At 43.2% G+C, this 25943-nt stretch overlaps 1 long non-coding RNA gene across 1 annotated transcript; it reads left to right on the top strand.

Annotated features, from left to right (window-relative positions):
* Positions 1-24550, top strand: LOC133268966 (uncharacterized). Its single transcript, XR_009743257.1, has 3 exons — positions 1-266; positions 18320-18388; positions 23083-24550. It is a non-coding gene; the product is annotated as an uncharacterized LOC133268966 (long non-coding RNA).
* The last annotated feature ends 1393 nt before the right edge of the window (positions 24551-25943 follow it).

Consider the following 25943-nt stretch of genomic DNA (forward strand, 5'->3'; position numbering starts at 1 on the left):
TCTTGCTTCTTGTCCCTCACCCTGCTCATTTGCCCTCTGGTCTGTGCATGGACCTCCTGGCTTGGTGACAGCCTCTGGAATGTGTCTGATCCTGACCTATGGGGTCACCACCACATTGGCCTTGGAGTTGTGTCAGCCCCTTGAGCTTGTCTAATAGGAGCCTGTGGTTGAAGGTGCTCTGCTGTCCTCATCAGCTATTGTGGGACTGGCTCTGGCCTCAGCTCCTGCCTCCCTGCCCTGCTGGAAGAAGACATGGATTAGTCAAGGTAAATAAATCTGTTAATGAAGTTTACTTAACCTGGAGGAGCCTCCCCTGGACCATGTCTGTACCCCCTGTTTTATATTAGAAGAATGGAATTTTTTAAGAGAATAAACAAGCAGCTACATTTAATGTCCCAGAGCAATTGTTCTGCCCATGTCAGCTCACGCGAGCATGGGCTAGCTTTCTACACTTGTCTTGAGCCCCAGAAACATGGGTACAGGAACTGCAGTTCCTCCAGGGAAGCTTGAGCTGATGCAAAGCTGCTGTTGAGCTCTTGCTCTCAATTGGTCTCCTCTGTGGCCAAGGGGTGTTTGTGGTCATTGGGGCCCATCTCCTTGCTCACCTGATTGATCTCATGTCTACCTGCTCCGTGTGCAAACCCAAGTCATTGTTCAGGAGTTTCATAAATCAAACCATGAGTCCCCTGATGTCCATGGCCATGGTAAAAGAGATGGGGTGGTGGTGGTTGAGCACTGAAAAGAAGCTGGAGGGTTTGCTTCAGTTTGCTCGCTTCAGAGCTGTGTGTTAGGCAATGAATGAGTTGATCCAAATCCCATGGAGGGTTCCAAAAGAAGAGCTATGGTGATCTGTAGCAGAATGGAGCAGGTTAAAATTCCCCTCAGTAAATACCCAGCTCTTGAGAAGCCTGTAGCACTACTTACCACGCTCAGACTGTTCGACTCCGTCAGATTTCCCCAGAAAGTTTTGATTTCTCAGGAACTATGGAAAAATACCATTTTTTCCAGATAGAGTGAGTTTGAGGGAGAAGCGAGTGTCTGCCCGTCTGGGATAGGTGCAGTGTGTCCTTCAGGGTATCTACAAGTGAATTGGGATGTGTCTAAAAGTAGTGTTACTGCGAAGGTAGTAGAAGAGCATGGGCCTTATCCGACAAAGTTGTAACCTGGAGCACTTGCCAGCTCAGACCATTTACATATGGGGTTAATGGGCATAATCTCTACATGTTTGCTTCCATCTGCTTTAAAGATTAAAACCCCGAACCTGTGGGTCCTTGCAAGCAGTTGAAGATAACACATTCTCATTTTGGAAGTCCTCTTGAATGTACTGAGTGAGGGAAACAAAGGCAGGAAAACAAGCCTTTGGAATCAAGGTAGAAAGTCACAGTGTTTGTTTCCTGATACATCTGGGATCTTGCCACCTTGAGAAGCAGACCTTTGAAGCAAAAATAGCAGGGCAATAAAACAATAATAGTAAAAGGCATTGGCGAGGCGCTTGAAAAACCTACATTTTACAGGAGTGTAATCATGATTTAAAAATACAAAAACACTGTTACTCAAGAGGGAGAGTGTGGGTGTTTGCTGGGGATGAGTCAAAAGAGAAGAAATCACAACTCCAGAAAGCGAATGCAAAAGCTGAAGCTCTGTGAGCAGAGCCTGCAAAAAGGCAGACCAAATTTATGCGTTTATTCCGCATCCAGAGTTCACCTCCATGAGATGCAGAAGTCATTGATTAACTGACATTAGATTGAAATGGGGCAATTAGACAGAGGGAAATGTCTACAGCATAAATTATACAGGAAAAGTGTCTGAGGAGAGCCTCCCCTTTGTCTTTAAGACTTGCCAGCTGTTCCTTTCCTGCCTTGTGATTTTTACCTTCTCAGATAAGCATATTCCTGTTCCCTAAATCAATCTGACGGAGCAGAGTTAGCTGTACATCCCAGGGTACAGCTGTATGTCCAGATATGTTTGTAATAGGTCAGCCAGTGCAGTGGTAAAATAGCAGTGAATCATATTAGCAGATGAGGAGGCTGGAGGGCAAATGATGCTGTGGAAGCACCTGCAGCAGACATTGCTGAACGCTTCCTTGGCTCGGATTTCTTGGAACACTTTGTCATGTGCTTAATCTGAAGCGTGTCCTTTACTCCCCTTTCTAGTGGGTACTCGGCCTTATACAGTGTTGAAAGGTAGTCGCAGGAGTTAGAAATCCTGCTGGTTTCCACTGTAAAGATAAGTAAATCACTGATTCCTTGCAGAAAGGAAGTCTGGGCAGTTCTGTGCCTATGCTGGCTCACTGATCTGGGCTTGAGACAGTGCAAGGCTTAATGTTGTGGGGTTTGGGCTTTTTTTTCTATGACAATAACAACAGAAACTGAGGGTTTTCTTAAGAAATAAATTGCTCTAAGACTCCTCTTGTGCCTGTGGCAAGCATAATGTGACCTGAAAACACCTTAGTAGTGAATTTAGCTTCCTTCTAAACCAAGCCAACTCTTTGCCATGGTTTTAGGGCATGGCGTGAGCTTCCATTGCCTCTCATCACGCTGCCTGATCAGCAGGTATTTATGGGCCCCCCTTCGGTTGAGAGCTTCCACAGAAGCACAGAGTTGTTGGAGATGCACAAAATGTGCTATTTCCAGCTGCACCTTTTACAGCCCATGCCCACTGACCAAGTTTAGACCTGACTGAATAGGGATGGTCATGGCTATGGCAGCATGAAAAGACTCTGGGTTGCACCTTGCTCCCTGTGAGGCTGCTCTGAGCTCCTCAACAGTGTGAAAGACAGCCTGCCCTCATACACAGGGTCTCAGAGATGGGCATCCTTAGCAGTGCGGTGTGCACTGAGAGCATCTGGTGACCTACAACTGGTCATTTTTTCCAGAATAAGGGAAGAAAATCCACCTGTCTGAACAACAGGTAAAGATGCAATGGCTGTGCTGTACAGTGATGTGTGCTGGGCTGTTGGAAGTAAATTGGGCATGAGGTGTTTTCTGATCTTTCTTTTACTTGTGCTGGCAAGATTGATGCATGAGCTCTTCCACCGTAGAATAACCCACAGTTTATAGTGCGGCCAAGCGAGATGAACTGGTCTTGCGTAAAGCTCACGTCACTGTTTACAAAGTAGAGAGTATTTAGAATAGCTCTTGGCCACTGCAGACTGCAAGCATTCAGTCTTCCCTCCCTGTGTTGATGGCAAAATCTGACAGTGAACTTGACCTGGTGGTAGCTGCTGGATGTTTTCTTCAGGTTTGCATTTAACATTCCATATGTTGTCCATGGAATTCCAGTGGTGGTTTCATCCATTCTTTTCCAGTATTTTCTCTAAAAAGACAGTGTGTTTTTATTTCTTTGTAGTCCCAGCACGGCACTGGCTCAGAGCCACCCACATCTGATGGCATTTCCCCTCTCACCTGGAGCAGTCACTTCCTGACCCCAATTCCATTTGTAGGACCCCCTCAAGCATGAACTTGCATGGAGAGCAGGGGTTTATCATATTTAAGTTTAATGTACAACACTGCCAAGCCCAGCCAAGCGAAAGGGAACCAGGTGAACAGTTACTGAGTGGTGTTTATGTGGTTTTATGTTGGGCTTTATCTGACTTGTCAGACACCCACTTTGTACTTTACAGACACGTTTCCCAGCCTTCAAAAATGCAGATTTATGAGTTTGAAAATATTTTACCAAAGCTGAGAGCATTTAACATTCCATAATTGGGTTGGAGGGTTGTGCATATCTCACCCGGCCCAATCTGAAGGGAGAGGGAAATGCTTCCATTTTTCATCTATAGAGCATGAAAATGTGAAGGCTGACTTTAACAATACTACATAAACCACAAGAGAAATGTAAACCAATCCAGCCTCATAATATATGTGCTTGTTTTGTAATTTCCTGGTGGTAAGGATTGTTTATACAGCGCTGAAGTTAAAACATCTGAATATCACCCAGACAGCATGATGGTTTTGTACAATGAACTCCTTTATAAGTCATTTGAAATGAACCTGTCAGTCATCATTAATGGTCTGTGAAACCCTACCCCAAGCTGGTGCCAAGTCTCCCTCAGCACAGTTACATCATGATAAGCTCTGCTGTGTTCACAGTAAATCAGGGAGTTTCACAATGAAGTTACACGATAAGCTTTACCATATTGCACAGTAAATCACTGTGTTGAACAATTACACAATTAAGCCTCCTTAGCTTTTTCTTTATGGGAGCGTCTCTCAGTAATGGATAAAAGTCAATATGAGTCTTTTTCTCCCCCTTCTACCACCTACCTCAAACACAATTTATGGGTGCTTCTTAAAGTTAGTGATAAGACCATGTTGTTAGGCTTATATGCCTGCATATAAGTGTGATATGATGGAGTTAAAGCACTGGGGAGCAGTGCACAAGAAGCCTAGAGAAATCTGAAGCTGCATCTGAGGCTGGGTCAGTGATGGGAAGGGTATCCTTGGCTTTCAGTGGAGCTGTGCCAGTTTACAGGAGCCAAGTCTTTGACCTACAAGAAGACATGTACTAGAACTTCCTATTTATGCAGTGATTTGTGTTTGCTTTGCTCCATCTTGGTTTTCATTGTCCCATTCAATTTTTATTAGTCAACAAGGCTATAAGAGGCATCTTCCCTTTTAAAGTCTATTTTACCGATTCTTGTGGTTTACAGGACCATTTCTTTCCCTACCCCAGCTCCTCTTGTGTGATTTAACCTGCTGCTCCTGTTTGACAACTCCTAACTCAATTTATTCTTTACTCCATCCCAAATCTTCAGCTGTCTCCCAGACATCTCCACATTGATGTCCCCTTGTCCTCTAAGGCCACAGGCTGGGACTCGAGCTTGCCTATCCTGTGCCGCTCCCTGCCTGTCTGCAAGGCTCAGGCTTGTTTTGTGATGCCTTGGTTTCATCTCCTCCTCCCTCCCTATGTCTCACCGCTTTCTAGAGACTTGCATAGCCTACTGCCAAGTGCTTCAAACATGCAGTTTGCATTCTCCTTGCTTGGCAGAGCCTCCTAAACTCCCACTACTACAGCCTTTGTGTTGCACTAAAGAACTGCACACCTTCTCATCTAATCTTGACAAGATGAAATAATAATAATAAAGGCTCCTGTTGCCATTCCACTTGGGTCCCTTCAGGTGTATGAATTTTTGGAGTCAGATTATAAGAGATGTCTGCTAAGAGATGTGTCTGCCTTTCAAAGAGCAGGGAGTTGTGTCTGCATTAATGCTGCCTCCGTAAAGCATCGTGTACTGAAAAGGGCTCTCATGTACACCACAGCTGCAGGAGCGAAATCCGCATCTGCAGCACATCAGAAAAGCTCCAGTAATATCAAGGGATGCAGCTTGGGCCTGTGCTGGCAGAAGGTCTGTCCGTGAGTGGGGACTGTGTAATGTAAGCAAGGAGATAGCTAATGAGGTTATTTTGCCTCTCATGGAAACGCACTGCAGTTTCATACCACATTCAAGAGAGAATGTCACTGAAATGAGAAACCCAAGCACAATGCTTTGTGTTTCCAGAACTACCCTTCCGCTTTGTTTTATGTATGAATGTATTGTTAGATAACAACATTTTTGCCTATGAGCTTAGAGGTGCTGCTGTCTTCTAAACCCTAGTGTGAGCATTATCCTGTATGTATACATGAGAGCTGGTGGTGGTCGGCTCTCCTGTGTAGTGGAGAAGTCAGGAGGGAGTTCAAGTCTCTGCCAGCAAAGGTTTGTTGCACTTGCTGAGACAAAGTGTGCCATTTCTATCTGCTCAAAGCCACGCTATTGTCTTACAGAAGTTCATTTTAGGTGGTTGGGAGGTTAGGAAGCTGAGAAGTGGAATGTTTTCTAGTCTGCATGCAAGGCAGATCACTTATGATATGCATTGCTAGTTTAAAAGCCCTCAAGAGGATGCTGCAGGGCTCTGATGTATAAGGTATGTGCAAAATCAACATTTGCTGCCGTTATTTAAAATGTCATAAAGCTGGGATGTCTGCGCTTTCTGCAGGATCAGGCTGTGTAGTCTCCAAGAGGTATGTGTAGGTAGTATATTACAGCCCTTTTCCTCATATTCATCTGTTCCGTGGCCAAAATACATATTAACTCTCATCTTGTAGCAAGTGAATATTCTGGCACATGCTGTAGTATGAGCAGCCTCCAAACACATCATAGGACATGTGTGTTCCTGTTATGTAGGAGAGGTGCCTTTGTGTTGGGATGCAGGAAACCTGCACTTTAGTTTGTGGTGGACATATGGGCAAAATATAATGGGGGAACCCGGAAGGCTCTCAAAGCTGAAATGGGATGAGGCTGTCAGAACAACTATCCAGCCCATATGTGAATCCTCATATTGCAAGTGACATATATGTATTAAAATTAGCTTCTAAAAGCAGGCATTAAGGAGTTAAGAGGCAAAGTTACTAAAGGATTGAATACTTGAGGGCTGGGCATTTGAAGCTGTTGTTCCTGCCTTTTATAAGACTCGGAAGACATGCTTGAAGTTGTAAACTGCCTTGTCATCCCTGGAATCACATCTTCCAATGGGGAAGAAGTCTTTTTCCTGGAAAAACACTCACTCTCTGAGTCTTTTCAGATCCCATTTCTATTTGTGACAGTAGCTTTCTCAAGGAAAGGAGCAGAAGGTAGAACAGCATGCTGCTCCTGATTGTACATTTCTTAATATGCTTTAGGAATACACACACTGGCAACATTTTTTAACCAGAAAACGCCTCATTTTTCATGAAAGAATGACTTGTAGAAAAAAGCTTTGACTTTCTCATAGCTGTGTTTCATTAGGCATGTTTCACACTTCTCGAACACCACCTAAATGGCAAGTAGTCCTGAGTAATATCTAGGAGAGCAAATTGCTTTAAATGCTTCATTTAGGTGAATTTAGCAATTTCGTTCTGTATATAAACTGTAAAGGTTTTCTTAGCTTAGCTTTTCCACTTGCCAGAGTACAGGTTTGTAGCTGTTGGGTGAGATCACGCATAGGCACATACTCTGAGGCACTTCAACAGAACCAAATATTCTAGCTAAGTGATGGTTTTAATTACTTCAGAGACACTGTACTTGGGCAGGCAGGATTAGATTGTTTGGTAGTAATGGGGAAAGCACCTGATTTCATCATGTTTCCTATAAGCTATTGAGGAAGAGGAGCTGCAAGTGCTGAAAGGGAATTGAGTAAATACTAACTCCAAGGGAGCACCAGAAGTGATGTTCTGAGTATTTTACTTAAATGTTTTTCCAAAAAGCCATCTTATAACTTTAGTACTCCTTCCATGCCACTTCTAGTGCGAGTTCCTTTGATGCAGAACAAAAGCACTAAGGAAAGAGGAAAGCCAAGCCCCAGAAGATTCACATCAGTAGGCTTCCCAATGCAATCATATTGTATTTTCAAGCAATGATTTCTCTTGCTTCCCTATTACCCTTACTTACTCTTCCTTTACGCTGATGGTTGAATTAACCAGTATACAAGTGCTTTTCTTCTCTAAATGTCCTTTAATTTGACAGCCTTGCAGCCTCAGTGCCCTCCTTTGCCAAATATTGCTTTTTCATAGACATGAGTTAATTCCTGTTGTATTGTGTGACAGGGTTGAGCACAGTGAAAGCCCAGCTTCCAAGCTGCCTCATTTCTTTCCAGCCCCTAAGGAATACTGGATGTGTCAGTAAGAGCAGATAAAACCATCAGTGTGTTCCTTCTGTTTTCTTACTTCTGAACATTTTTCTCAACTGTATCCTAAAATGTGGGGTTGTTTTTTTTTTCATTTTATTTTCCCCACTCCTTGCCTTGTCCAATTTCTTGCCATCTTCCCCATTTCTCACCTCCCCTATAGGAATGCAGTAGCCATATATCTTCACTTAGACTCCTTGCTGCAATTTGTTTGCGTGGCTGGAAGGAAAGTACACTGTCACTCATGAGCCTTTACACCTGCCAAAGCTAATGAGCTAAGCTTGACCCTCATTCTGCCTGTTTATTTAGAGCTTCACACTCCTAGCAGATTTCTAATGTCCCAAAGGAGCATCTGAGGTGTTACCACAAAGATTCCTATTAACAAAAAGTATATTTAATATGCCTTTCCCTCTATAACAGCTTCCAGTGTCTGAAGGGGGCTACAAGGATGCTGGAGAGGGACTCTTCATCAGGGACTGTAGCAATAGGACAAGGGGTGATGGGTTCACACTGAAACAGGGGAAGTTCAGGTTAGATCTAAGGCAGAAGCTCTTCCCTGTGAGGGTTCTGAGGCGCTGGCACAGGGTGCCCAAAGAAGCTGTGGCTGCCCCATCCCTGGCAGTGTTCAAGGCCAGGTTGGACACAGGGGCTTGGAGCAACCTGCTCTAGTGTGAGGTGTCCCTGCCTGTGGCAGGGGGTTGGAACTGGATGAGCTTTAAGGTCCTTTCTAACCCAAACTAGTCTGGGATTCTGTGATGTAACTATGATTGACTGTATTGTATTTCATATCTAAATTGTATTTTTTTGCACTGCTTATAGTTATAAAAGTTTCAAAAGTAGAAATAAAATAATGGCATTTTTACTGGTCATTGACACTTGAAAAGTTTATTCTGAGCAATGGAGGAAATGCAGCAACAACGGCTTCTACCCAGCCTGACCCTGGGGTCCTGTCCTTTTTTTTTGGGTGTATGTCCTCATGGCATCCCTGATGGCAGTGACTTAACCCCTGAGTGAAGGCAACCGAGGTGTTATAACTGGCATAACTCCATGATGGCAAATAGGAAAAGGAGATGGGTGGTTGTACTAAAGATGTCAAGTGATTAGTGTTTGGTGGCATGATATTTGTAGTCTGATGAGAAAAGCACTCAAAAGACTTAGACCCATGCTTCCCAAAGCTCTTGTCTGGCAGAAAGGAGCTGAGTTACTCCTGGGGAGGTGATGACTGGATACAGGAGGAGAATGTTTCACAATGAGAGCAATCAGCCATTAGAATGGTATCCGTCGGGAAGCTGTAGATTCCCCAGCACTGGACACTGTTTAGATTCAGCTGGACAGGGTGTTGGGGTGTCTCATGTAGGTCGTGTTTTGCCTGGAAAGGTTGGAAGAGTTGATCTTTGAGGTCCCTTCAACCTGGGATTCTGTGATTCCATGAGGAGGGGCCAGTGGTGCACCCTTGGACCTTCTCCACGTCTGGGTCCATGGCGGAGGGCATGAGTGCTGTCAGTGCCACCCTGCAGAGGGAGGCTGATGCTCACCAGGGGTGCTTTTCCTTCTGAGGACAGCCTGTTATTTGACAAGTAATTTGCAGATTAAGGCCTAGACAACCCATAGAGTCTTTCAAAAGCTCCACAACCCCTCTGAGCCAGCGCGTTGTATTTATCTCTTACAGAACCTTGTCATTAGGCTCAAATTAAAAACGAGCTGTCAGTTTCTATTAATAATTAATGCTGAAATGTTAGCGCTTTGAAAGACTGTTTCAAGTGCAACACACCCCATTTAATGCTGAGCAGTTTTATATTTACAGTAATTCCACCTTTCATCCCTTAATGTCAACTTCTAAATCTTTAATGCTTTAATCACACTTCTTATTTTGATATCCCAAGTGAGCTGTTCAAACCTGCGTCCGCTCCCTTTCGATAAGGTGCGCATTTTAGACTGGAAGGTTAGTCAGCAGCACTTGTTAATTATTAAGGAAAACAAAATGCTACTGCTGGAAAATTATGTTTGTTCCCAGCAGTATGTGTTACCTTTAATCTGTACTGACAAGAAGCAAGAGGAATCATAAAATAATCAGAGGAGCCAGGAGAGAGGATTGTTTGTGAAGAACATTACCCAGCAGAAATGTAGACAGCCTTGATTTGATTCCATAAATGAACCTAATTACTGCGTAATGTATTGTTCTATGGAAATGACATAGCTGGAAAATATGGAGTTAAAAGAAGGCTCTGTGAATTGGAAAGCAGATTATTTCTGCTTTCGAGTTGTGCTCCCTATAGCATGTTCCTGGACAGCACTGACTGACTGAGAGCTTCTGTCTTCACTGAAAGAAATCCCCCAACCTGCAGCATATGTCTGAGGCAAGGTCTTTACTGTAACCTTCCCATAATGAATAGGGAAGAATTCTGCAGGGAAACAGGCTGCCTCAATGTGCAGCAGAGTTCTTACAATTCTTGCTTTGTCTGTGATTCTGTCTCCCTGTACGTATCCCAGAATACAATGAAAGAAATACTTGGAATTTTAAAAACTGCCAGGCACTTAATGGCTATCCTGGAGACACCAGAAAACACACTTCAGTGGCTTGCAAAGGAAAGAGACAATTTTGAACTTGTGGTTATAAAGCACATCATTCCAATTTGTTTGGGTTTTCCTTGCTGTTTCAGCCTGTCTCCTTGAAGTGCAATGTATAAATAGTTCATGGTATTTGTAACCAAGTTTACATTACATTAATGGGTTACGGAGGGATATTAAACTCTAACCTACTTTTTAATTACTGGGATCAGCAGAATGAGACTTTTTATCTCGCACCTGGCAGATTCATGTGCTCTGACGTATTGCTACCCATTTACACTATGAATTTATTACTCAGGCACACGTTTTCTGGGATAGATGCTGAAGACTAATCTGGTTGCTCCTATCTGCTTCCTCTGGTGCTGTTGTATGGAGCAGGCAGACAGTTCCCTTGTAACAGACACCTCAGCTTGCCCTTTCCTCTGCAGACACTGATGTATGTTGCTCTGGAGGGTACCTGCTATGACCTCTGGCCCCCCTTAGTGATAGGCCCCATAAGGCTGCCTTTGTAATGAGGGCATATCATATGTATCTATCAGCAGTAAGATACCAAGATAACCATTCTTTAATAATAAGTGTTATTTCTTTTATTCCCTCTGCATCCTGAAGCATGTACTCTTTTCTGTCACCTTTCGTAGGCAAGTTTCTCACCCTTGAAGAGCTCTCCTTTGGCTTTGCATTGGTAGCAAAGAGTTCAACTTGCAGCAAATAGTACCTTACTGCATGAATATCCATTTGGAGTCAGGGGACTGTTAAACTGAGACATCTCCATTCTCTTTGGCCTGGCCATTCCCTCCCAAGCAAGCAGAGAACTATGTTGATAGGTGGTATTTTGCACCCATTTCGCCCAAGTGCTGGTGAAAGCATGATGTGCAAAGTGGCGAAAGATCCAGGCTGGATAATGACCAGTTCTAGCACATTTGCACCTCAGATGCATGTATATCGGTAAGACTTAACTGGAATAAAAGATGGTAGGATTTTCTCAGCCTCAGAACTTTTGCTTGTATTATCAGCTCTCAGCAATATTATCTGCTTTTATCAGGCTCCCATTGACTGGGCTTTTTTCTAATTACATGAAGAGTGGATGAAGTCCTATTAAGTTGTCTGTGACTAGGAAAAGAATTACTGCACTGCTACTTTCAGTCCTCACTGGATTGTAAAAAATCAAGGCATTCAGAGTTTAGTGAAGCTCTACCTCGCACATCAAAACAGAAAGAGGAAAATTCCTGCTGTTACATTATCATGCAAGCATCCAATTCCATCCTTCCGCACTGTGGAGACATGCACAACATGCGGGAAAGTCTTAAATATCTTTGTTAAGATACCCAACAGGACAACCCAAAAGGATGTGTAACTTACGTGTATTGTTCATTACAAACGTGATTAGTGTGTATATATATAATAGATGTGTTATTAAAGCACAGTGGGCTCTTCGAAGTTTGCAAGTTTGTTATGGATTGATTTATTCATGAAATGCTTTGTTTCTATGACAACTTTATTGGTTTGCCTGTGGTCTAAATACATATAGGCATGGCAGGAATTCCAAAGTACAAAACAAATTACACACTACCACCTGAATGGCTTGGTGCCCTTAGGGAATGTACAGAAATAGTCCACAATGAGGGCAGAAATCACCATAGACTTTGCCAGTATGAGAAGGCTTGCTTAATAAAGAAAAATGCTTAAAGGTCCTACACAGCTTCTAGCTCTGCAATAAAAGGGAAGGGATGGAACGGAAGAAAGGAATCTCACAGGAAAACATAAAAGGCACCCAAACCCCAACTGCAGAGATAGTAGCATATTCAAGAAAAAGCCACAGATCAAACACCGGCACTCTCTCCCACAAATAATAGAGCTTGGGAGAAGCTATTAATATTCATAACAGATCTAGAGCTACAAAGAAACTGGAGAGCTATTGTTTAGTAAGAAATTAGTGTGAAAGTGTAGGGCATTAGTTGATAAAAGGATAGGGAGGCTCATCAGGACAACACAAAATGGGATCAGAGTAGAAAGTCAATAAGTGGATCAAATGACAAAAGGACAATTTCTAGAATACAAGAGCAATAATTAAGACAAGGGCTTGGAAGATGACAACTGTTATGGAGGTCTGAGACCTAAACAGGGTAATAACATGTTTTAAAGTACAGTAAGTGCAATATAGCAGGCTTTCTGTGACTGATCCCCATGACATGGCACTCTCCAACACAGCATCCTAAACTATGGTAAAATCATGGTGCTTTGGCTGCTTCTGTCCTGTGTGTTACAAAGCTCTTTAGGAAATGAGAAGCAAGAGCAGGGGAGTCTGTGAACCAGGCTCTCCTGCTCCATCACGCACACTCTGTGCTATTCAAAGCCATAAACATCAGAAGAAGCTGACAGCACACTTCCATTACGAAAGTGAGTTTTCTGGCAGTTTTTTTAAATCTAAACAAAGCTGCCCTGCATTCTGGATTGCATGGAGCAAATGAGCATGGGAGTTTCAAAGGGAGGAAGAATCACTGAGCCTCCACTGCCTAGCCTGAAAGCCAGCACGCAAATACCTTCCATTAGAGCAACCCATGGCAAGCGCAAGTCTTTGCTTGGTTAACCACACTGCCCCACCAGCTCTTCTGCCTCCATGAGGGTCCTGTGCTGTGTTGGAGGTGACAGTCCTTCCATGCTCACTTGGCTCAGAGCAATAGCTTGGTTTTTGGGGTGTTGTTCATTAAAGTGATGCTGATTCCACCTCTTAGCATGGAGTGTGCAGAGACTCGGGAGTGGGATGGGTACATCTGGCAGCAGGGCAGGCTTAAGGATGCAGTTGCCTCCCTCGTGCTGCAGTGAAGCCAAGCTGCAAAGCCAACAGGGTTCAGTCACTAAGATTTGGCTTAATAATGACTTCCAGATGGTGCTTTAGCCAAATAACCTTTTCTCATTCATTAACTAGGTAAACTCTGAAAGGCAACCAGGCTGGACGCTAACAACGACGACATGAGAGCCAGGGTCCTGAGTCCAGAAAGCACAGGGAGAAGAAAACAAAGGTAGTGAGATGTGAAGCCGTGCATGGCTCTGTGCTGGGCAGGCACTGCCACTCTCTAAGTGCCTGAGCCTTTTGACTAATGTGACATGGAAGCACTAATAAAATAAAAAGCTTCTCCAATTAGTGCATACTCTCTATTATTTCTGACTTGTGTTCTGACCCGGTCCCTTCCATACTCCTAATTGCCTGTGCTGCACTAAGTGACATCGCACTTTGAGCCGTAGTCTCCTGCAAGCGAATTATCTGTCTCAGCCTCCATGATTGATCTGAAATGGCTCTTACTGCAGATGTATATTTACAACCTATGGAATATTTACAGGGATAGGCTTCAGAGGGAGGGAATGGTTACCTCTTTGGACAGAGAGCCTTATTCTCAGCTGGGTGTCCTTTGGTGTCACGCTTGCTTCACACATATATTCAAATTCACATGTATTTTTCAAAGTGATCCCAGAGCAAATAATTATACACATACCACATGTAGTTACAATGGGCAAGAGAAAGGGTTTGCTGTTGTCATTCTGTTCACTGACTGCTCTCCTGCCTTTGTGAGAGCCACACATAAATAAAGGAAGTATTGGCAGTGGCATTCTTGTGCATTCTCAAAGAAAACCTGAACCAGAAAGCTAGAAAATAGCTTTAAATGATTTCTTTTTCATGATATTGTGCTGCTTTAGACATTTTTGGTGTCTTTTGGGGACACTTCTAGCCACTAGGTATTTTGGCCTTTTCTGTAGACAAAGAGGTCTATCTACCAAATGTCTCAATTAAGGTTTCCTTCCCCACCTCATTTTAACATGCTCCTTGCTTAAGGGGCATTAAAACTTCAAGTGACCTCTTGCTTTGGATGAAGTATGGCCATGTCCCAGAGCTGTGGTTCATAGTAAGCAATGGAAACTCAAGCCTCTAGCAGTTATCAACAAGAAAGCCATCTTCACCCTGTGGGGTTTTTTTTAGGCTGGGAATTAGCCTTGGGAGAGAAAGGAGAGTTGACATCAGTCAAGTAGCTCCTGACTGCACCAAACCTTTGGAGTCTGAGAAACTGAAGCCCTTGCTGCTGTGCTGAATGAAAAAGGGGTTTGGTTGGTTTTTCTTTTTGCCTCAGTTTCAGTATCTAGTTTCAGGGTTGTTCTTTCTGTTGTTTAATTTTTCTTACTGGCTTAACCCTTCTCTGGTGCGAATAATACATTTTCAATTCAGCTTTCATTTGAAGAAAGCATGTAGGCTGGACAGGGGGGCAGTGTATCCCTCAAGGCTGACTTAAGCTAAGGCAGGGAGCCAACAGTAGCCCTAAATCTCCCTTAATGGACCAGTGGAGGCTTCACTCAGCACTTCTGAAGGATCTGCTGGCTTTCCAGCACTGTTCCCAAGAACCACAGCAGAGGAGTGATGGTGAGGAGACAGCAGGGCAAGGACACTGCTTTGCACCAGGTATTTGGCTTCCAGAACAACCCCAGGAGCCAAGATACATGGCCAGAGCCATCTGGTGTTGGACGCAAGGGAGATGGGCAGCCCAGCAGTGCAAGTACCACTCTGCTCGTTTGTTCAACTTCTTTGCTCTTCTCCTTTTCAGGCGTAGGGAAATTTCTGGAGCACCCATCACAGGTGGATCTCCAGCAGCCAAGTGAGTTTATGGTTCACATATGGTATCATCAAAATAGTTCTGGTTGTACCATATCAGCACTGCTCCTGGTATCTGATGCATGTGCTTCAGTAAAGAGTACCTTTTAACAGACCCACTTGGCAATGAATTTACAAACACTTTCCAGAAGTCCTTCCTTCCTCCCTTCCCTCTCATGAATGCTTTTAGGGCTCTTTTTGAATGTTATCTGAGCTGCATAGGAAAATGTCATAGTTCATCCCATAACTAACCACAATATTTAATTATTTAGTGATGGCCATAAAACAAGTGTAACAAAGGGAAAACTGCTCTGAACTTTCTTGACACTGTATTCAGCAAATATTGCTCTTTATCTGACATGCCATCATTTACTCGCTCAGCCCTCGGAGAACAGCGGGATGGCTGAACTATCGATAGAGCAGAAGAAAAATCATAGCAAGGAAAGTAAATTCTGACATTTTGAAACTAATGGTGTAGTTCGTCGATGCCTCATATTCAATGAGAAATCTAGAGGGAAGAGCTTAATGCACCTCTTAAAGTCTCCATTGCAGTTCTAGTTTGTATGATGTCATATTTATGCATGTATAAGGATGTCGTATGATCTGATGTGATGAGTTTATGCAGACAATACACACACATTCAGTGCTTAATAAAACTGCTTCTGTTCACTGCCTCTCAGCGGCTGGGCTTGCATGCGTCTGCATATGCATGCATACAGAAGGGTTATGAACAGATACCCTTTTTCATTAAGCGAGTGACATTTTCATGCTGTTGCAGCATCTATCTGTCTTCTTTCTGGCAAAGCTGTGTGCCTTTCAGTCAGCATCTGACTAAAGATCAATGAGAGAAAGCTTTTTGAAGGTGCTTTCAGGTCCTGCGGCAAGGGAGATGATCAGAAAGCTGCCATAAGCTTTGGACCCACTTGACAAATGAGGAACTGTTTTGGCGCTCTGTAAACTGCTGTCACATCAGTTAGAAACACTAATTAGAACTACTTTGCTGTTGAAAGTGTCCAGTGCATTAAATACCACTTCTGCTTATTGCAATTAGCTTATCCATTGACTTACACTTCATACCCACAAGACTATCAAAGATGGAAATGCATAAGGGAGGTTTTAATAATTGATGAGGGAAATTAGAACTGAATGGCAAAGAGTTTTTGCCTGCTACGCTTTGACTTTTCCTTCTTGCAGACCATGAAGCTCACATGTGAAATGAGCTCTCCTCTGTTTTGTCTGGCTGGACAAGAGTCACCAACCAATGATGCCCAGGTATGCAAGCATCGGATTGACAGCTTTGTCTCAGTGATGTGGAGATCAAGTGATGTGGGTCGCTTCAGAGAAGCAACTGGACACCCTGGTACACAGTGTGTAAAGCAAGATAATTTTATGCTCTCCCTGTATTGTTATCCAAAATGATTCTTACTATTGATAAAGCAGCAAGACTTTGTTAAATAATCTATACCATGTGGAGTTCAGAAGAGGGGGTTGTGAGTTTTAATGCGCTTTCTTTCCTTCACAGGGCTCATTAATAGGGGGCAGAATCTAGTAAAAACAAAAAGCTAAGTTGTTTGTAGAGACTGACAACTTCCTAGTTTTGTTTTAGAGTTTGTGAGTCTGTAGTGTTTTAACATGCCTTAGGAACAAGAAAAGGAAGCAAAAATGTTCTCATGCCATAAGACAGCAGTGGCCCAGCCATTAAGGATGCTCTAATTCTACATTGTACACAGATGGCTTTAGCTGAGAGGAAAGAATATAGCTCTAAATAGGTGGCTTGCAATCTAGCACACAATATAGTCATGAGGCTGCATTCCTCCCCTGCACTTGTTACCTTGGTCTAGGCACTCACTCTTTCTGCTCAGGTTCCCACTGATAATGGTAGTCTTTAGTTTAGTTGCCAGGGTGTTAAGGAAGAGCAGGGCTTGTAATTTGGCTTAAATATGAGATAGCAATCTTACCACCACTTGTATTTCTCAAGAGCTGTAATGATTCTCTCCTTAAGTGAGATTTTTTGTTCTTAAATCTTGTTTTGCTCTTTGAGACCAGCTCAAAGGCTGCCTGTGTTCTGCTCCTCAGATATCAGTAACCTAGGATTGTAATGCACATTTTAAAGAACCAGACAGGAAAGATAAAGCTTCAATGGGACAATTTCATCTGAATGCTCTTAAAAATCACCATTAATGATCCGACTGAGTACAAGAAACTTCCCGTTCTCCAATTCCTAAATAATTTTAACAAAGGCATAAACATATATACACTCACCCAAATGCAAGTATAAATTACAGTGGGAAATGGTCTGGGTCTTTGAGTATATTTGCAAGTTTGGGTTTCTTCTTTAGGAAAGAAAAGAGGAGAATTAAATGGCAAGATTTCAGGCCATACCATGAGCCTCCTCAGTCTACTCCTATCCAAAACCAGTGTCCTCATTTCAGTTTTGATGTCTGTAACTGGGATAAGGGAGAGAACTGGTTTGTTTTAATTAGATGCATTTGAAAGCCAAAGTTGGTGCAAAATCAAACCTCAGCCTGACTGAGGCTTAGAGCAGATCAGCTCTGTCCCTGGAGCAAGCTGTAAGTACTCCTTTGAGTGGCCTTGCTCTTCTCGCTTCCATAGCAGGAATGTGATTGAGACATTACTTCTTCCAGAAACCCACTGCAATATTGAGGATTTCTGGCCATTATGGATGTAAAGACCCGACCTATGGAACACTTCTGAGGTTCAGCTGTGACTTTACCACTGTAAAGATGCTGGTGGAGCCAAGGGGCACTGTCTGTGAAGGAGGAGCATTGTCCCAGCCTGCAGCTTTACTTCCCTTCCTTCCTAATTGTCTGCTGCCTTCTTTTAAGTCTGGTAACCTTAAACCAGAGGGAAAAAAAAAGAGGATTATTTTTAAGCACGATGAAATTTAACTTGTAATCGCTGTTTCCACAGCAGCCAATTGAGAGGTAAGAGCAGAGCTTTACCAAGCAGCTCCTAATCTCCAGGATTTACAGATGTTTGCAAATGAGCAGGAAATCAGGGCCACAATGACCTGGCTGTGGTGCAAGTGCAACACATGCTCACTAGCTACACTAAAGACAATGCTCCTAGTAAATTTTGCATCACCTGCACAACTTTGATGCTTGTGTCAGGTTTCACTCAATGTTAGTAGGACCATGCATTGTATTTAATGTCAGTTATGGTATCCATCTGCTTAAGACAGGGTGTCAGAATAGATTCCATTGCTGGCAAGTTTCGACACGGAAACAGTAACTTATGCACTGACTGTTTCCCTGGAGGTTTCGTGCTCGTGTAAAACCAGACATTTAAAATAAAAGCAGTATTAGTTTAACTTTCACATGGAACTGCTAAAAATCCCTGTCAGAAACCAGCACTTCTGATGTCTGGTGCTGTAGGATGGGCATCACAGCGCTGCTCTTTTCTCTGGCAATATTTTGACAGTCAGCACTGATTTTGCTTTTTCCTTTCTTTAAAGCCCCTCTGTTGTAGCTGGCCGAAATTCTTCAGTTCTAAGAAGGGTTCTGGTTTTTCTCTTCCACACAAAGTAAGTAAAAACATGCTGTCAGGTATGTGGTACCTACCAAAAGCATCCCCTGGCAAGAAATGTGCCATATGATAGAGTTCAACCCCTGCTCAGCTGTTTGCTCACAGCCCTGAGCACAGGAATGCTTGGTTTACCGTCCATTGTGTCTTGGTGATGCAGTTACAGCATGCTGGCTGCTGAAGGCCAAATCTTAACCGTGTTTGGGCTCATAAGGACTGATTCAGAGCTGCTCTGGGGTGAAAGTGGTGTTTTCTGTACTAGAACATCAGTGATGTGATTCAAATTCACACGTGTTTCTCAGAGTGATCCCAGAGCAAATCATTATACACATACCACATGTAGTTACAATGGGCAAGAGAAAGGGTTTGCTGTTGTCATTCTGTTCACTGATTGCTCTCCTGCCTTTGTGTGGGCCACACATAAATAAAGGAAGTATTGGCAGTGGCATTCTTGTGCATTCTCAAAGAAAACCTGAACAAGAAAGTTAGAAAATAGCTTTAAATGATTCCTTTTTTCACAGTACCAGAGATGTTTTTGTGCTGCTTTAGACATTTCTGGTGCCTTTTTGGGGGTAGAAGACTTCTAGCCGCTAGGTATTTTGGCCTTTTCTGTAGACAAAAAGGTCTGCCTACCAAATCTCTCAATTAAGATTTCCTTTCCCACCCCATTTTAACATGCTCCTTGCTTGAGAGGCATTGTAACTTCAAGTGACCTCTTGCTTTGGGTAAAGTATGGCCGTGTTCCGGAGCTGCTGTAGAGAAGGGGGAGCTGTGGCCATGCAGGTTTGTGCCTGATGGGGGGTGCCTGGGTGCGTCCTGTTTTAGGGGGCAGGATGTGTTTAGGGGAACCTCTCCAGTGCAGGTTCCCCTCCTGATTGTCCCCAGGACTTGCTATAGGGTGTTGCTGGGCATCCTACCCCTTCTTCTGCCCCAGCAGCCAGTGGGATCTGGCTATTTTTGGTGCTGAGGAGGAGAAGCTATGCAGGAAGGTTATTTTCACTCTGATAGAAAACAGGGCAATATATGAGCTTTGGTTCATTTAACCAATGTATGTATTAAAACTCCTGACAGAGGCATATGTGGTTAAAGCAGCCCAGTTGAATGCAGTTGGCTTGGGAGGCAAAGGCTGCTCCTAAATTAGAACTGGGCTGGAGGCAAGTTGGTTTTCGATCTGAATTATTAGGCAACCAAATTCTTTGTCTCAGCTTTCATTGCCTGAGAAATGCTCTTGTGAAGTCTGGTTGGACTTAGTCCCTTAAAACTTCTGTAGATGGCAAAACTCCAGTGAACACTTTCAAATGGTATTTGAAAATAAATACGGGGTATATAAAAATACTTGATAAGCAGCTGAGCAGGAGAAAACTCTAAGAAAAATTGCTATTGTGTAAAGATATATAGTTGCAGCAATAGACTGATATCCAGTAATTTACTACTCTGAAGTTCTAAAAAGCAGATGACTGCAAAGTGTTTGCTAAACCATTCTTTTTCATCTGACATGTGGTTGGATTATGTGAACTGACTCACCATTTAAATGGGGCTACTGAGATTGGTGTGTTATTGATTCAGACAATCCTTGACCTCAGGGATAACACTTGCTCTAACAGAGGAAACGGGCTTTTAGGCTGGAATTCTCCATCCCTCTCTGCATGTCTGTTATTTGACAATACTGAAAACAAAAAGATTAGGGAAGCAAAGCAGGAGTTAATACCAGTGGAGTCAAGCGGCTTTCCCTGGGCTGCTGCTACTCATGAAATAGTGCTGGTGTTCTCCAGAAGAGAAATCCGGAGGTGCTGAGACTTTAGTCCTATGGAGTCCATTTTTCACCCTGGCTGCTTTGCATGTGTGTATATGCACATGTGCATATGAACATATAGATGTCTCAAAGTGCTGATGACTGACACCTTGGTGTTATGCTCTGAGATAGCCCAACTATACATCATGCAAGGACTGCATTGAAGCCTAAAATAGGAGCTTAGTCTCCATAGGCTCCCTGTAGAGTCAGTGAAGAGGTACAAGCTCTTCCACAAGGCAATTTAGAGCAGGTACCTATGGAAGGAGCTGCCTCTGCTCACTGTGTGCCAGGGAGACCAGGTCTCCCCGAAATGGCACTTAGAGTGGCACCGGGGGTGTTCACAGAGCAATAAGTGCTATTGGTTCGTAATGTCACAGTGCCCTCTGCAAGAGCTGTGTTGCTGCTGGGGAGGGAAACGTGGAATGCAGAGAAGGGGCCTGTCTGTTCAGAGTGTTGGGAAAGGAGGGCAGCAGCACAGGCTGGCTCCACAGGAGCCTGTGGGGCTCAGACAAAAGCTGGTGGACATGGTCCAGGTTGGCTTTCTGGACCCTGCACACAGAGTAAGTGAAGGAGGGAGAGAGTTTTGTGTATGTGTGTGTGGTGGGAGTTCTTGTTTTATTTGTGTGCTGGGGTTTATTACTCCCATCCTTGTGCAGAACACAAACATTCTGGGTCGCTGAGGAGGGAATTATGGCTAGGATGCACAGGCGAAAGAAAAGGATGCCTGGGATATGGGATTCTTAGGAGGTTTGGATGCTTCGGGTTTTTCTGCATAGCTCAGGAGGAACTTTGTCCAGAATTTGTCAAAGACAAAGCTATCAGAGGGCACTTGTCGGGATGCCTTCAGGACCTTTTCTTTGCAGAGAAACCTCAACATAACAGATGAGTAACACAGCAGACTGATCACAGTCTTCACTTCAGACCTGCACTTTAAGTTTCTGACGATATCTTCCCTAGGCCTGTCGGTAGTCCCGGTACTGTGTGTACATTCCCAACCTGCCATTCATCACATGCCTAACAGTTGTCAATCTCCAGATATTAAGCAGATAGCCTGGCACTTGCCCAACAGGTACTGCGTGATATCGCAGCTGCTGAACAAGTGCTTCATCAAAACATTTCTGGCTTTTTATCAGCTATTTCAAATCCCAGGTTGCAAATCAGTTGCTTCCTTTTTAGTTACATGGAAGCAAAACAAGATGCACCTGAATGCTTTTAGAAACAATTACTTCTAATACTATTTACCAATGCAAACACCCCTCCATCCTCAATCCTTCCTCTGTAGACTGTAACTCACTCCTTTCTTACTCTTTCATATGCAAACACTATGTTATAATCTCTGAGCACGTCAGATAAAAGTAAAATCTGATGTATTAAGAATGAAAATATTCTTCTTAATAAAAATATGGGTTACCATGGGATTTTTCCTAGAATTATACTATACTCAATATGATTAAGAGCCTCAGAACTGGTCTCTGAAAGTCTTATTATTCTGATCAAAGTGAACATCCCATTTTTCTATGCCCGTATGCAGGTTGAAGAATGATCTTCTTGTATCTATAGTATTTCCTAGGCACAAAATTTCACTAAAACCATTTGGGGAAAGGGCAACTGGCAATGTCTCAGGGTTGATCTTCCTGTGGTCTCTCTTCCTGTACTGCTATTGAAACGACGCAGAGGGAGCTGGTCTTTGGGAGCCTGAAATTTCACCCCAGGAACAGTATTGTGAGAAGAAATCCCTTTGTAGCTGCATGGAGTGGAATGATGTGGTCTCTTCTTGCAGAGCAGCAGCTGTGTGCTCATGCTGAATGGCTGGTAATTCCATAGTGGAGTGGCTGGTAGTTCCATAGTGGGATGAAGTTGAACATGGAGCCCTGTGTGATCCGTGTATACTAGCCTTTGGAGATATTTCCTTTCCATTTTCAGACAGCTCCAAGCCATTTGCTGATTCTTGGAAGGTTTCCTAAAGCTGTGAATCAGAAAGGATTTGTGTGAGATGCTGATAGTATCGAACGGGTTACATACAGTAAGCTTCATTTGCTTTTATATGTTTAGGTGATAGTCCACTAGTGCCAACTGGTAGCAACCAAACAACATATCAGAACTGGGTATGATGTGGATGCCAGGAAATGCCAAGCATGCAAAAACCTTCCTTTTCTCTTAGGACCCAGAACTCTCACTGTACTGATATATGTCATAAAAGAGGCCTGCTCCTGCCCCAAAAATGTAATGGTCGTGTCCTACTAAGATCTGTAATTTAAATCAGGGTACAGTCAGAGAGCATGGCTTAAATGTGGGGCTTTCTTCCAGCAGCAGAAGAAATCCAGTAAAGTTTCCACAATTATTCCTAGAGGGATCGACATAGTGCAAAATAGTGCACAGGTCATGAGTCATATCGAAGCCGAGTCCATGCTGACAGAGAATTTCCTCATTTCCTATGAGCTAGATTATTTTGTCTTAAATTGTGGACACCAAATAAAATGAGTTTAGCCTTTGCCTTTGTTGCTGAACGTGGCAAACGGAGCTGTGAGTAATGGAGCAAACAGAGCAATCTGTTCCAGAGCCCCCGTGAAATCTTCCATTGTTTGGGGAACAAATCAGCCCATTCTCTGCATGAAAGGGGAAGTCACGCTTGGGAACTTGATTTGTTACAATGATCTTCTTTAATGCATTGCACTACTAGTGACATTCTTGCCGCTCTTGGGGTCCTTTGTGTGCTTTGTCTCAGGTTTGTTTTCTTGCCAGGGAATTGAAATACGTCTATGTGTAAGGAAGTCAATCTTTGATTCTTTTTAGCCCAGAAGTGTGCCTGCTACCATGCTTCAGATCACAGGCAGCGTTCTCAGTGGCACAGAACCAGGGTGTGAAAGGTCTGCTAATGACTTTACCCCATCTTCTTATTGCAGTGTGAAGTTTCACCTGAAAATTAAGAGCTTTGGGGGAGCTCGGAGCAGTGTTTGGAAGGGCACGGCTTCCTCCACACTCACATGGTTGCTAGATTGGAGCTGGTTGGATACTTCCTCTAACCTGAGACAGGACTAAGAAATATCTGACTTGTGAGTTCGTGTGATTTAATCAGTACTAACCTGAATACCCCGTCTTCCCCAAGATCTGGTTTTACAGGGATTTTCCTTCCTGGACCATGTACCCCAAAAATCCCAGGTGTCCTCTCTGGAGGCTGAAACTGGGTCCTGAGCTGGTCTTGCTGAATCTAATTCCTTTATAGCTTTAAAAAGGCTCAGAAATGCACCTGAGATGCTGCTGCTGATGGGGAAGGGGTTAATTTTGCCCTGTTTTTTCTTAGTTTACTCTTAATTTTCTCTTTGCTCCTCAGAGGAATGTGGGCTCAGTTTACAAGGAGTTAGGACCAGGCTAGGTTCTCTTTTTAGACAAAAGCCTGAAATTCCATGGAAGAATTTTACCCCTTTCGTCTGCTTTATCTGCCATTAAAAGGAGAGGCTGAGTTTCAGCAGCAGGTCTATTGCAGAAGTAGAAACAAGCTCTAAAGCTGGACTCTGGATCCTGATTTCCTCCAAAGCCTGTGCTGAAATTCAGACATAGGCTGGCATAACGAGTGCTGCTTAGAAATAATGCCATGCAGAGATTTCTGGGCTAAAGTTTGGTGTTAATCTCGTGAAGTGCTGTCTGTGGGGTGTTGTTTCAGGGGTCATTCAGCAGCGTCTCGCCACAGAGAAGAGCACTATTGAACTCCTTGGAAAAGCTATGAAATTTCATACACTGGTTGCAACCCCAGGAGACTAATCCAGCCCCAAACACTATCACTCTTAGATTTGTGTTTCACTCAAGAAGTCATGAAGCAATCTATTTTGCCAGGGGAAAAGGGAAAAAAAATAGAAAATCATTATTTTATCATCCTGAGTACTTTCCATGTATCACAAATGCCTGAGATCTTTGAGAAATCTCTCAGTTGTGCAGAAAAGCATTACACTGGCTGGGAACTCAGCCTTTCTTTGGGTATTTCTGCTTGTCATTTTTACTTACATACAAATATTAATGAAGACCTAAATGTGCCCTTTTCCTATTGCCCTTTATGTGTTTGATAAAGATGGCTCATAATCCTACAGCTGTCTTTTCCCCACTTTAAAAGGTTCTGGCTTCTTATTGCTGTCAGGATAATGCTGCATCATTCCACCTAACCACCAATAAATAGAAATGCAGAGCCATGACTTCTATTTGAAAGCATGCAGGCTCCTTTGTACTGTTTCTGTATATATAAATCTATCTTCCAACTTGTAGCAGTAGTACAACATCTGAATTAAATCATGACTTATTCTTTCTATTAAAGCTGTGTTGTCCTTGCCATTATTCCCTTTTCCAGTAAACTAATACAATGAAAAATTGATTCTAGCTGTATTGGACTGCAGCAAAATAACAAAAGATGATTGTTACATTATCAAAGCCCTCTCTGCTTCCATAGTATAGGAATCGAAACCACCTGCCTTTATCTTCTCAATCAATATTGCACCTGAGTCACATTTTCCTGGAAAACACTTTAAAGGTGTCCACTGTATGTTATTTAGATTTAACAGATGCATTATTCAGGCTGTCTTCATTTGTTTTGATTACCTGAGATTGCTCTGCCATCCCGGTGAGTTATATAAAGCCTGATATTAAATGCCACGCTAGACTAGTGTGTCAGTAACAATATCAGATGACTTCTCTTATGTGAAGCAGTGTGACAGCCGAACAAGTACACTGGGTGAAATGTATGTAGAAAACTTGTGCTCAACAGGGACAGTTCATTGCGTGCTGCTCCCTGCCTAAAAGGCAGAGCAGGGCAGAGGGCTTCAGTTAATGGTTGCTAGGACAAAATAACCTCACTGGGAACAGATTTGGGGAGAGCAAGAGCAGACATTAGTCTGCATTTCCAGAAAGGATGAGCCCGTGTTGGATGCCTAAACCTGTCAGCTGGGCTTTACAGCCTTGATTTTTAATATTGTTAACAGGCAATGCTTAAGAGCAGCTAATTTACTGCATGTCTCGGTAGCAGTCTGAAACTATCGAGCAGCTAGTAAGAACAGAGAAATAAATGTGCAGCTCTAGAGGCACGGCCATCATTTCAACGTGTGCATTTGCATATTCCAGCTAATGCCTGAAGTCAGATGCCTAAAATTAGTAGATTTATTTGGATGTGTGGAAATAATTGTAATTTGTTTCACAGCAATCAATTTGTGCTGCTTTGATTTCCCTTTCTACAGAATTAAATTATTAAGGGGCAAATATGATTTTCGAGAGACTTTTTATCATTCCCTCTGCTTGAAGTTTTGTCAAGTTTGACATTCCACAACCCAACATGCAGCCACGAGTAATAAATATTAAAAACCTGCAATCAAATAGAAAACAAATTAAGGATGAGGAATGCAAAGAAATGAGGGACAGCAGGATAGTACCTTGCCAGGAAATGTCATCTTAATAGGGGCCTCTTCGCTTTATCCACTGCTTATCGGCATCGTTTCTGGATGGCAATGCTGGTCTGAGTGAGGAGGCTGTGCCTCACAGGCTTTGTATAGGGCCATGTATGGAGGGCAGGGAGCAGGATGAAGGGTTGAGCCATAGTGTGACCCCACTTGCAGCACTGTGTACAGTGCTGGTGTCCTCAACATAAGAAGGACATGGAACTGTTGGAGCAAGTCCAGGGGAGGCCATGAGGACGACTGGGAGATGAGGCGCTAGCACAGCTGTCCTGGGCAATCATGGAGATAACACCATCTGAGGTTCACCTTGGCTTAGATGAGATCATGAGTGC

The sequence above is a fragment of the Pezoporus flaviventris genome, unplaced genomic scaffold (assembly GCF_033815535.1).
Source record: "Pezoporus flaviventris isolate CSIRO_AGI_PZ_B2104156 unplaced genomic scaffold, CSIRO_AGI_Pfla_v1 ptg000001l, whole genome shotgun sequence".
Classification (NCBI taxonomy): domain Eukaryota; kingdom Metazoa; phylum Chordata; class Aves; order Psittaciformes; family Psittacidae; genus Pezoporus; species Pezoporus flaviventris.